The 12,781-nt window shown below is 41.3% G+C and overlaps 1 protein-coding gene across 5 annotated transcripts in view; it reads right to left on the bottom strand.

Annotated features, from left to right (window-relative positions):
• LOC109936835 (archaemetzincin-2) overlaps positions 1-1,333 on the bottom strand; it is a 29,080-nt gene extending 27,747 nt beyond the window's left edge. Inside the window, exon 1 of one of the 5 annotated variants that reach the window (XM_048610684.1) lies at positions 1,084-1,333. The gene's annotated coding sequence lies outside the window, so the exon portion shown is untranslated. Of the gene's footprint in view, positions 1-454; positions 474-816; positions 1,037-1,083 lie in introns of those variants that run through there. The other 4 variants (XM_048610685.1, XM_048610686.1, XM_048610683.1 and 1 more) reach the window with 4 other exon arrangements.
• Between the last annotated feature and the right edge of the window lie 11,448 nt (positions 1,334-12,781).

The following is a 12,781-nucleotide window of genomic DNA, read 5'->3' as shown; positions in this document are numbered from 1 at the left end:
GCAGCCCAATGGTATCAATGTGGATTTCACAAGTTTTAAAATCTCCCCTCCCCCTACCGCATCCCAAAACCAGTCCAGCTCGTCCCTGCCTCCCTAACCTGTTCTTCCTCCCACCTATCCCCTCCTCCCACCTCAAGCCGCACCTCCATCTCCTACCGACCAACCTCATCCCGCCCCCTTGACCTGTCCGTCCTCCCTGGACTGACCTATCCCCTTCCTAACTCCCTACCTACACTCACCTTTACTGGCCCCATCCCCGCCTCTTCGACCTATTTGTTTCCTCTCCTCTATCCGCTTCCCACTCTCTCCCTATTTATTTCAGAACCCCCTTCTCTGATGAAGGGTCTAGGCCCGAAACGTCAGCCTCTCTGCTCCTATGATGCTGCTTGGCCTGCTGTGTTCATCCAGCCCTGCACCTTGTTGTCTCGGATTCTCCAGCATCTGCAGTTCCTACCATCTCTGATTCAATCATAGAAGTGACGATACCCACGTTCTACATTTCTTTCAGAGTTAAGATTAAAGTCTTAATAAACGTTTACATACAACATGAAACACGAGAGTGATGAAAACAGTAAAGAAGCGCCTTTTTCATCTACAACCATTCTTATTTTCTGATGGTCTACTTTACAAACAAACAGGCGTTAGCAATCCAGTTAGTGGGCACTACTCTTTAACGAGGTTGTTTACAGAAGTTAATTTTTAAACCGCCTCTCCCACTCTCTTGCTCCCCTCTTGTCCCATTGACAAAGAGAAAACTCCGCCGGCATTGTACAATCACGCTTCAACTGGCCAAGAGAACCCCAAATCGGTAGTCACCGCTTCCTTACACGCCAAAACTGGGACTGAATCATCTCCTCTAAATGTGTGCTTGCGCGTACGAGTGTGAGGGCCCGGGTCATGATTTTGTTTCGGGAGCACTAACACTAACCCGGCCCGATACTCCCGACACAGCACCAACACTACAGCGTGCGCCAAGCTCTTTAAGGTACTGGGCAACCCTCAGTAACGGTCCGTGCGCGCGCAGCCCGGGGGAGGCGGGCGGCCCTAAGGCCCTTGTGTGTGGGAGGTTCGCGCTTAACTGACCGTTACTTGCATGAACGCCCGGAGTGTCTAAGATGGCGTCTTGAGGATGTGCGTAATGGGTTTTGTGGTTTACAGTTAATCCAGCTGTTGAATCTGGACTTTCAGGATGTTTAATATCTTGTTTCAAAACCGTCTTCACTATCAGCTAGGGAGGGAGAATCCGGAGTCTTAAAGCCTCCGTAACCGAAGAGATAGTAAGAACTGCCGATGCTGGAGTCAGAGATAACACAGTGTGGAGCTGGAGGAACACAGCAGGCCAGGCAGCATCAGAAGAGCAGGAAAGTTGACGTTTCTGGTCGGGACCCTTCTTCAGAAATGGAGGAAGTTCAGATTTCCAGCTCCGCAGTTCTTTTGGGTTTTTTATTCACTATTCTTTTTCTGCTGGTACTCAGCCATTTCTGAAGAAGGGTCATGACCCGCAACATCATCTTTCCTCCTCCTCTGATGCTGCCTGCCTAGCCTGTTGTGTTCTCCAGCTCCACACTGTTATCTCTGACTCCAACATTGGCAATATCTCTGAGTGAGTTATAACCCCACTGCAAAGCCTCTTCTAGGGATGCCCTCCTTGAAAAAGTTATCCTCCTTCCTCTGGAAAGACCTCAGTGGATCTCTCTCCTACAGCAACCCTCTGGTAATCTCTTGGCCCCCATGTCTGAAGAAGGGTCCTGACCCAAAACGTCAACTTTCCTGCTCCTCTGATGCTGCCTGGCCTGTGTGTTATATCCGTAACCAAATGACTTTTTTTTGCTGGGGTGAGAAGCCATTACATATGTGACAAAGATGTGGAGGTGCTGGTGTTGGACTGGCGTAGACAAGGTGAGAAATCACACTAGGTGACCTGAAGAAGGAGTGATGCTCTCCGAAAGCTTGTGTTTTCAAAAAACCTGTTGGACTGTAATCTGGTGTAGTGTCATTTCTGAATATGTAACGAAGAGCTGAGGATGCTGGAAATCTGAAACACAAACAGAAATCTTGCAGGTCTGGCCGCATCTGTGAAGAGAAAGCACAGTTAATGTTTCAAGTGTCTGTATACTGACCCTTCAGAAGGGACAGTTATAACTTGGTAAATAGTTAAAATAAGCAGAGATCTTCTGAAGCAGCGTTGTTGGACTTGAGATGTTAACTCTGTTTTTCACGCCACAGATGCTGAGATTCTCCCGCAGTTTGCTTTGTATGAGGCAGTCATCTCCATGTCAGCTGGGTTATGCGTCTGTGCTCCTCCTGGGGTTAATCAACTATAAGACTGAATATTGCTTGGATTATTCGAACAAAATAATTTCCGACATTCTACACAACGTAGAGCACAAATAAATCAGTACTACAAAAGGCTGGGGTTGTTTTCATTAGCGCGCAGAAGGCTGAGGGGAACCTGATTGAAGGGCATTCGGTAGCTCCAAAAGAAGTTTCTCCTTAGTAGAGAGGTCTTTAACCAAAGGGTATAGTTTTAAAGTAATGAGCAAGAAGTTTAGTGGGGATTTGAGGACATGATTTTTACTTAGGGGGCTGTGATTATCTGGAACTCGCTATCTAAAAGATTAGTACAGGTGGGAATCCTCAAGACATTTAAGAACTACACCACTGCATGCAAGGCTATGGAGCCAAGTGCTCGAAAATGTGATTAGAATAGATGGATGTTGATGATTAATGTGGACACGATGGGCTGACGGGTCTTTTTGCATGCTGTTTAAAAAAAAGTCTTACTCTACTACTGGATATTTACTGCAGATAATGGTTACAGCACAGGAGGAACCCCTATAGTCGGTCATGTCTGCATTGGCCTCCTGAAGGGGCAGTTCACCTTGTGTCACTCCCATGCCTTTTCAGAAAATGACATAACTTACTTTTGAAAGCTTCAATCAAACCTGACTTCTCCACGCTCAAGGAGCATATTACACAACTAAACATTCACTAGATGAAAAAGAATTTTTGTGCTTATTTTGTTACTTAACTTAAAAATTGGGCCCTCTGGTTCTCAATCCATGCAACAATGGGAACGGTTTCTCTCTATCCACTCTGTTCAGATCCCAAATTTTCTGTCAACCCTCTTCAAGGAGAACAGTCCCAATTTTGTAATCTATATAACTGAAGTTCCTCATCCTTAGAATAATTCTTGTGAATCTTCTTTGCATCCTCTCAGATATCTTCATCTGTAGTGCCCAGAACTGGTGCAATACACCAGTTGAGGCAGAACCAGATTTACAGATTATACAGGTTTAATCTAATATCTTGCTTTTGTACTTCTGCCCCTGTTAAATATAGCCCAGGATGTTGCGTGCGTGACTAACCACACTCGCAACTGTTCTGCCATGTTCAATGATTTATGTATAGACACACAGATCCTTACATCATAAGACGTAGGTGCAGAAATAGGCCATTTGGCACATCAAGTCTGTTCCGCCATTCAGTATGATTATGACTGATCTCATAATCCTCAACTCTGCTTTCCTGCTTTATTCCTTTAGCCTTTAATTCATTTACCGACTAAAAATCTATCTCAGCCTTGAATCTATTTAATGACCTAGCCTCGACAGCCCTGTGCAGGAAAGAATTCCGCAGACTAACTATACAGAAAATAATCCTCTTCATCTTTGCCTTCAATGGGCGATCCCTTACTCAGATTATACCCTCCAGTCCCAGACCTTCCCACAAAGGGAAACAACGCTTCACAAATACCCTGTCAAGCCCTCTAAGAATATTATGTGTTTCGTTCTTCTGAACTCCATTGAATACAGACCCAACCTACTCAATCTTTCATAAGAAAATTTCTGTGCAACTGGAATCAATCTAGTGAACCTCCTCTGGACTGCTTCCAATGCCAATATATCTTTCCTTAGATAAGGGGAGAAAAATTGTTCACAGTATTCCTGGTGTAGTCTTGACTAGTGCTTTTTATCCCTTTAGCAAGGGGTTCCTAATTTTTATACTAGATTCCCACAATGAATTCTTCTTTGTAGCTACCTTTGTCAATTTGAATTTTGCAATCTACATAAAAATTAAAGTCACCCATGAATAATGTGGTACCTTCTTTATGCGCCCTCATTATCTCCTCATTTACCCTCTGTCCTACAGAACTATTACCATTTTCTTTTCCCTCCTTTGACCCTATTTGCTACTTTATGCTTGTACACTCTGTACCTTCTTGTCCTACTCTGGGTGTCTTTATCAAAATAGTTGCCCTGCAATATGGTGCCCTGCACCATATCCTTCTGCTTTGCAAGCCTACATATGCCTCCTGGTGAACCCTCTAATTAATTTAAAGCCCTCTGTGCAGCTCTAGTTATTTGATTCACCAAAAATGGTCCGAGCATAGTTCAAGTGAAGTCTATCCCACCGGAACAGTTCCTTTCTTTCCCAGTATTGGTGCCAGTGTCCTGAAAACTGAAAGCTGTTCCTACCAGACTAATCTTTAAACCATGCATTTGACTCCTTGACTTTAGCCATAGGCAAACTAGCACAGAGTAAGTAATGTGGTAATCCTGAGATTACCACCTCTTTTGGAAGCAGTAAATTCTGCTTTTTAGCTTAGCCCCTAAATGTTTAGATTCTTTCAACAGAACCTCCTTGCTAGTGCCATCAATGTCATTAGTACCAAAATAGACAACAACTACTGGATCCCTCCCCACTCCAAATCCCACTCCAAATTCCTCTCCAGCCCTTGTATGATACAAAGGTGGACATGTGAACCAAATCAGCCTTTCTACCTTTTTCATTGTACATGGAGTACAATGTTGACAAGTGTGAGGTCATCCATTTTGGTAGGAATAACAGCAAACTGGACTATGTTTTAAATGGTAAAAAATTGCAGCACTCTGCTGTGCAAAGGGACTTGGGTGTCCTTGTGCATGAATCGCTAAAAGTAGGATTGCAGGTGCAGCAGGTAATTAAAAAGGCAAATGGAATTTTGTCTGTCATTGCTAGAGGGATGGAGTTTAAAAACAGGGAGGCTATGCTGCAGCTGTATAGGGTCCTGGTGAGGCCACACCTGGAGTACTGTGTGCAGTTTTGGTCTCCTAACTTGAGAAGGGATATACTAGCACTGGGGGTGCAGAGGAGTTTCACTCGGTTGATTCCAGAGTTGAGAGGGTTGGATTATGAGGAGAGACTGAGTAGGCTGGGATTATACTCATTGGAATTCAGAAGAATGAGGGGAGATCTTATAGAAACATATAAGATTATGAAGGGAATAGATAAGGTGGAGGCAGGGAGGTTGTTTCCTCTAGCAGGTGAAACTAGGACTAGGGGGCATAGCCTCAAAATAAAGGGAAGCAGATGTAGGACTGAGGTCAGGAGGAACTTCTTCACCCAAAGGGTTGTGAATCTGTGGCACTCCCTGCCCAGTGAAGTGGTTGAAGCTACCTCGCTGAATGTGTTTAAGGCAAGGCTAGATAAATTTTTGAACAGTAAAGGAATTAAGGGTTATGGTGTGCGGGCAGGTAAGTGGAGCTGAGTCTCAAAAAGATCAACCACGATGAATGGCGGGGCAGGCTCGAGGGGCCGGATGGCCTACTCCTGCTCCTAGTTCTTAAGTTCTTATGTTTTTGCAATGCAGTAAAATTAAAATCTTCAAAGACCCTCAAAATTTATCCCAAGGGTTCCTAACCAGACATTTTTTTTGAAGAACCAATCCCAGATTTGACAGATAATCAATTCTTAATGCCAAATGACTTTGTAAATTTATTAACACTATAGTAACTTTAGCAGAGCAAACTAAAACAACAAAGTAGAGAAGTTCTCTGCTTCCTCATCACTACTTGTTTTTAAGGCAACAGCATGCCTGAACTACTTCTTCAGTATGAATTGACTGTTAATTTATTTGATTCAGGATCTGCTTTCTGTGCTGTAATTAGAAGAATCATACCAAAATTCCACCTGGATTATTTTCATCCCTCAGGAAGGTTTCAGCTATCATTTGTTTGTGGTGTCACATCAACCTTATTTATGAACTTTGTTTAATCATCGTTCTGGTTACATGTAGGAAAAAAAACCAGGACCTTTCCGTGTAATTGTTCTGTTTCTTGAATTTCCTTTGGGTATTCTGTGATGCTATTACTTCTTGGTAACAACTTGGCAGGACTAAAAGCAAGTCTACTCCCTCAATTTGTAATGATTTGACTACTCAGACAATTACTTCTCCTGATAACAAAACACATTCCAAATGTATTTTCATATAATGGAACCAGAATATATTCACCACCAATCCCATTTGTTAATATCTTAGCTCCCAACAAACTCTCTGGAGGGAAAACCAGTTATTTTTCCAGTAAAAGTGATTGTTTTGCACCTGTAAGTCTCAGTATGGTTATAGGTTTAGGTACCTCACCTAAAGAAAGAGGAGTCTCCTTTTCACAAAAATCCTGCGTACCTTTCACCTACCTATCACATGTCTTTATAAATGACAAAATTCACCTCTGGCTTTTTTGTAATAGTTAGAGCTACAACCTGGCCTGTGGTATAATCTTTTTACATGTCCTTCTTTGACTCATTTTTACAAACTTCTATAACTCCCATCGGTTTATCTTGCACTTTCCAATGTTCCAAACGCACGTGACCCAACTAATTATGATAGATATATTTAAACTTTCAAAATTCACCGCCACCGTCTGCAATTGATCTTGATCTTAATTATTTAATCTTAATCTAATTAGGAATTCTTGGGGCATTTCCTACTGTCCGCTCTGTAGTCTGGCTACCTGCTTTTCTTTCACTCTCCCATTTTTAATTATTTTCAAATATCTCGGGGTGATGGAAAAAAGCTTTATGGATCAGTTCATTATAGCTGCTTGATATGCCATTGCTACCCCTTCTTCTATATGATTTCCAATTGCAGAAGGTATGAAAGTTTTAAATTCTCTGAAAAGAATAATTTCTCTGAGAACGTTGTAAGATCATCTCAGCTTTTAATGCTCTATCCCCTATCAAAATTCTTTTATTTATTTGTTTTTTTTCAGACTCTGTATAAATTTGTCCAGGCTGTTTCTGTATGTTCCAAAACCTCTGCATGTATGGTTCCAGGACCAACTCATATGCATTTAGAATAGCTCTTTTCAACTTATCATAATCCCGAGAATGTTCCTCCGATGGGGATGCGTAAATCTCTTGTGCTTTACTAGTTAATTTATTCTGCATGGGCAAAGTCTAATCTACCTATGGCCACCTCATTTGGGTTGCTATCTTCTCAAATCACATGAAAATGCTACACATCCTTCTCTGCAAATTTTAGCAAAGCCTGCACTACCTTGAAAATCTTCTGGCAGAACTGTGGATTATGGCTAGAACCTTTGTCTTCTGGTCTCTTTCAAACATCTGGTTTAATTTGCCTATATTGCATCATTTTTAATTTAAATTCATTTTCTTTTTCTTGGCTCTTTAATTCCAATGTATGCATACGTATACATACATCCTTTTGAAGTGCTACATTGTCTGCCCATGTCTTATGATACTTCAAAAATATTGCATCACCAACAAATTTTGAAACTGATGTCGGTGGCTTGCTCGCTGAGCTGGCTGGTTATCATACAGACATTTTGTCATCACGCTAGGTAACATCATCTGTGTGGCCTCTGATGAAGCAATGTTGTTCTACTCCACTTGATATTTATATGATCCGGTCTTTTAAGTTGGATTGTGTCATTTCCAGTACTGTTCTGCATGGGTTTGTATATGGGGTCTAATTCCATATGTTTGTTGATTGCTTTCTGGGTTGAAAAACCAGGCCTTTAGGAATTCCTATGCGTGTCTGTGGTTGGCTTGAGCTAGGATGGTCACGTTGTCCCAGTTAAATCGATGGCCTTCATTGTCCAAGTGCACTGAGATGAGGGAAAGTTCGTCATGTGGTTTTGCTGCGAGCTGGTGTTTGTGTATCCTGATGGCTAGTTTCTTCCAGTGTGGCCAATGTAATATTTGTGGCAGTAATTGTAAGATATTTTGACTTCTTTTTTCCTTCTTCAGAAATGGGGGAAATTCAGATTTCCAGCTCCACAGTTCTTTTGGTTTTTTATTTACTATTCTTTGTCTCCTGGTACTCAGCCATTTATGAAAAAGGGTTCTGACCCAAAATGTCAACCTTCCTGCTGTTCTGATGCTGCCTGGCATGCTGTGTTCCTCCAGCTCCATACTGTGTTATCTCTGACTCCAGAATAGGCAGTCACTATCTCTGAGTGAGTTATAACCCCACTGTGAAGCCTCCTGTAAGGATGCCCACCTTGAAGAAGTTATCCTCCTCCCTCCGGAAAGACCTCAGTGGATCTCTCTCCCACTGCAACCCTCTGGTAATCTCTTTGGCCTCCATTTCTGAAGAAGAGTCCCAACCCAAAACGTCCCAACCTGCTCCACTGACGCTGCCTGGCCTGCAATGGTGACAAAATGTTTGTACGATAACCAGCCAACTTGGCAAGCAAGCCAACAATTTCATCCACAACTCGAGGTACAAATCTTTGCAAGAATTTAGAAACTGACCTAAGATTGCTTGGGAACTCTCCAGCTTTCTGGACTCAATTTCGAGTTTGACAATTTTAGGGGTTGAGGTGCCTTCTCCCACCCCAAACCCCACCAACCAGACTCTGTTGTTATTATACGCTACACGTTGTTAGCCACTAATAGTCACCATTAGCAGCCATTCATTCTTCTACGTTGACCGTTATCCGCTCTTTTGTCTGTCCAACTGTTCTCTCTCTGGGCTCCCCCCACCCTATCACCCTAAAAACCAACCTTTTCCTAGCTACCAGCAGTTCTGAAGGGTCACTGGGCCTGAAAAGTTAACTCTGATTTCTCCCCACAAATGCTGCCAGACCTGCTGAGATTTTCTGTTTTTGTTTCAGATTTCCAGCTCCGCAGTTCTTTTCATTTTTTAATTTACTATTCTTTGCCTCCTGGTACTCAGCCAATTTCATATCTATGTTGCCACTGTCCCTTTTATTCCATGAGCTCTAAATTTGTTTCAACACATCAAAAAATCCAAGAGAGTCAGTTAAAAAAATGAAAATGAAACAAAGAACTGTGGATGTTGTAAATCTGAAATAAACAAGAACAGAATTGCTGGAGAAGCTTGGCGAGTCTGGCAGAACTCCTGAAGAAGGGTCACTGGATTCAAAATGTTAACTCTGTCTTCTTTTCACATAAACTGCAAGACCTGCTGAGTTTCTCCAGCAATTTCTGTTTCAGTTAAAAACATGCTTTGCCTTTACAAATCAGTGCTGGCTTTCCTTATTTAATCTACATTTTCCCAAGTGACTATTCGTTTTGTCCCAAGTTATCAATTCATAAAGCTTCCCCATCACCAAGGTGCTCTGTAGTTGTTGGGCTTATCTTTACAAATTTTCCTGAACAACGGTGTAACATTTGCAATTTCCAGTCCTCTGGCACTTTATAGCCACTACTTCTACAGTTTCCACTCTCGTTTTCTTCTATATCCTTGAATGCATTTCTTCCAGTGCTAATGCCTAATCAAACATTACCATAACCAGGCTTTGTGGAATCATGATTATGCTGCAGCTACAACATCTTACTTCTACATGAATGTAACCTCTATTGAGATATTTGATTCCACCATCTGACGGCATATGATTGATAACAACTTTGGCTGATGTAATGTTTAAAACTAAAATAAACTTTGGCAATTTATTTATTCAGACACAATCAACTACAGATTTTTATGTCAAGTGGCAATTGCTTCAATGCAGAATCCTGCAAGGTAGTAGTACAAAGAGGAGGAGGGCTGTAATTATTTTGTGTAACTTTGATGTGCATACACCATTTAGCCATGGTTCTTTTATTGCCTCTACGCTTTGATTCTTCAACCCAACAGCAGTATTTGGATTTGCAACAGGATTGAAGAAATTCCTAAAATTGAACATAGAATCAGAGACTCAAATAAGCACATGACTAAAAAGCATGGCTACCCATTGATAAGGTAATGGGATTCAAGACAGGAAGATAGAAGTGACATGCTTTTCAACCTGAGTGGATCAAGTCTGTTCGAAGACAGTGTTATTAATGAAAAAAAAATTTAAAATATACACTAATCTGCCAATGTGGCAAGCAATCTTTTAAAATTATCTCTAATAGATAACCTGGAGAGGTGTCCTGAATGATGTAGGAAGACAGGGGCGGTACAAGATGCAATTGTACACTGCCTTATGGGACCCATCCTGGAGATCTTCATTGATTGAACTATAAGTGACCACATCGGTAGTTGTTATCCTTTTTGCAGAACCTTACGACTCCTTAACATTGGTTTTGCAGGAAACCACAAATGATACAACCAGAAGGAGTTGTCCCATTATGCAGGGAGATGGAATGGCTGACAATAAGGAATGAAACTCTCTTAGTAAAAGCACCTACTCTTGCACGACAAAAAGGATTAAGGCTCAATTGACAAGATTTGTATCCAAGTCTTCCATCAACTGTTGCAGAATGAACTCTGCTGCAAATTCAGGCTTTGAATATGCCATTTCCTCTCAGACCCTAGTAATACTCTACTCTGTCCGAGGTGCTGCTTCCTTTTGGTGTTGTATCTATCCCCCAGCTCAGCCATTTGTATCAAAATCATAGAATCGTATAGCACGGAAACAGACTCTTCGGTCCAACCAGTCCACGCTGAGCATATTCCCAAGCTAAACTAGTCCCGCCTGCCTGTGCTTGGCCCATATCCCTCAAAACCTTTTCTATTCATGAACTTAATCAAATGTCTTTTAAATGTAAAATGTGCCTGCATCCACCACTTTCTCTGGCAGTTCATTCCACACACAAACTACTCCGTAAAAAATGTTACCCCTCAGGTCCTTTTTACACCTTTCTCCTCTCACCTTAAAAATATGCCCCCTTGTTTTCAACTCCCCCACCCTATGGAAAATGCCCTTGACATTCACCTTATCTTTGCCCCTCACGATTTTATAAACCTCAGTAAGGTCACTTCTCAACCTCCTACACTCTAGTGAAAAAAAGTCCCAGTCTTTCTACTCTATTTGCACATCTCAAACCCTCTGCTCCCAGCAACATCCTGGTAAATATTTTCTGAACCCTCTCCAGTTTAATGATATCCTTCCTATAATAGGGCAACCATAACTGCGCACAGTACCCCAGAACAGGCCTTACCAATATCCTGTACAACCTCAACATGATGTCCTAACTCTTATACTCAAAGGTCTGAGCAATGAAAGCAAGTGTGCTAAACACCTTAACCACCCTGTCTACCTGTGACACAAATTTCAGAGAATTATGTACTGGAACCCCTTGGTCTCTGTTCTACAAGACTACCCAGTGACATTGTTCTATCTATCGGCCTACGTAAGTCAGGTTCGATACCAATGGTTTTGGCCACATTCAGAGAAATAAAATGGATTCACCAGGCAGATTATCTGGTTATATAACCTCATGTTATGGTACACAACCTTGGGTCTGAAAATCCAATATTTCTAATATCTGCTGGTGGAAATAAAAAGGACTTTACTACTTTATAGCTAGTGACGAACTGAAACATGTATCACTTTTTGCCAACAGGACTTTATGGAATCATGATTGTAGCTGCAATGCATTTTACTTTTCCTTGAACGTGACCTCTATTTAAATGTTTGGCAACAACCCTTTCCAAACGAACTAGGGGAAGCAGTTTAAAAATAAGAGATTTTTAATTTTACAATAGAGGAATGAGAATCCTTCACAGAATTTTAAGTTTAGGGAATTTTTGCTAAGAAAACAGTGGAGGTTAGGTCATCGAATTTATTCAAGGCTGAGTTGGTTGGGATTTTTTAATAGATAGGAAATCAAGGCTTATGAGAGGTGGAGGGGAGGCAGGCAGGGAATTGGATTTAGGACCATAACCAGATCCACCATGATTTTAATGAATGGTGGAGCTGGCTTGAGGGACTTAGCCATCTGGGCCTATGTTTAAGTAAATTAAAGGTATGTTTGAAAGCAAAAGGTGGAAAAACAAACCTAAATTTCAGACAAAAGTGTGCTTATGACAGATGTCAGGTGATTTGAGTACAAGGCCTATCGTGCAAGGTTTAGAGTGGATTTGAAAAAATAAATAAGGGAAACAAAGAGAGTACGAGAAAAAAATGGCAGCTAACAAAAAGAAATTCAACAATCTTTGATAGGCACATAAAAAGGTTAGTGAGAGGAGGAGTGAGGAAATGAGAGACCGAAATGAGGATTTACACATGGAGACAAGTGGCGTGGATCAGGAAATTTAATGAATACCTTGTATTTCTTTTTACAAGGAAGAGATGCTGCCCAGCTAAAGATGAAAGAGTAGGTAGTTCAGACATTTGAAAGTTTTAAAACTGATAAAAAGTTGGTTATTCTGTAATGGACTTATCAATTTGGCCCTTTAAGCCTGCTCCACCATTCAATAAGATCATGGTGGATCTGTTTATGGATCTCAAATCCAATGCCCATCTGCTCCCCGACAAAAACCTCCAGTTTCCCCTGTATCAAAAATCTAACTTCATCTGAATAAATTCAATGACCTAATCTCCACTGTTTTCTTAGTGAGAATTCCACAAACCTAATAAACTTGTGTGAAAAAATTCTTCTTCCTCCAATTTAAAAGTAATATCTCTTATTTTAAACTGTCCCCTAGTTCATTGGAAAACAATTCCCTTATCAATAGGTAGCCATGCTTTTTAGTCATGTGTTTCTGCTTATTTGAGTCTCTGATTCTATGTTCAATTTTAGAAATTTCATCAATCCTATTTCC

This window comes from Rhincodon typus, chromosome 23 (genome assembly GCF_021869965.1).
Source record: "Rhincodon typus isolate 14 chromosome 23, sRhiTyp1.1, whole genome shotgun sequence".
Lineage (NCBI taxonomy): Eukaryota > Metazoa > Chordata > Chondrichthyes > Orectolobiformes > Rhincodontidae > Rhincodon > Rhincodon typus.
The sequence above is the reverse complement of the archived record's forward strand: the minus strand, read 5'-3'. Positions and strand labels throughout refer to the sequence as shown.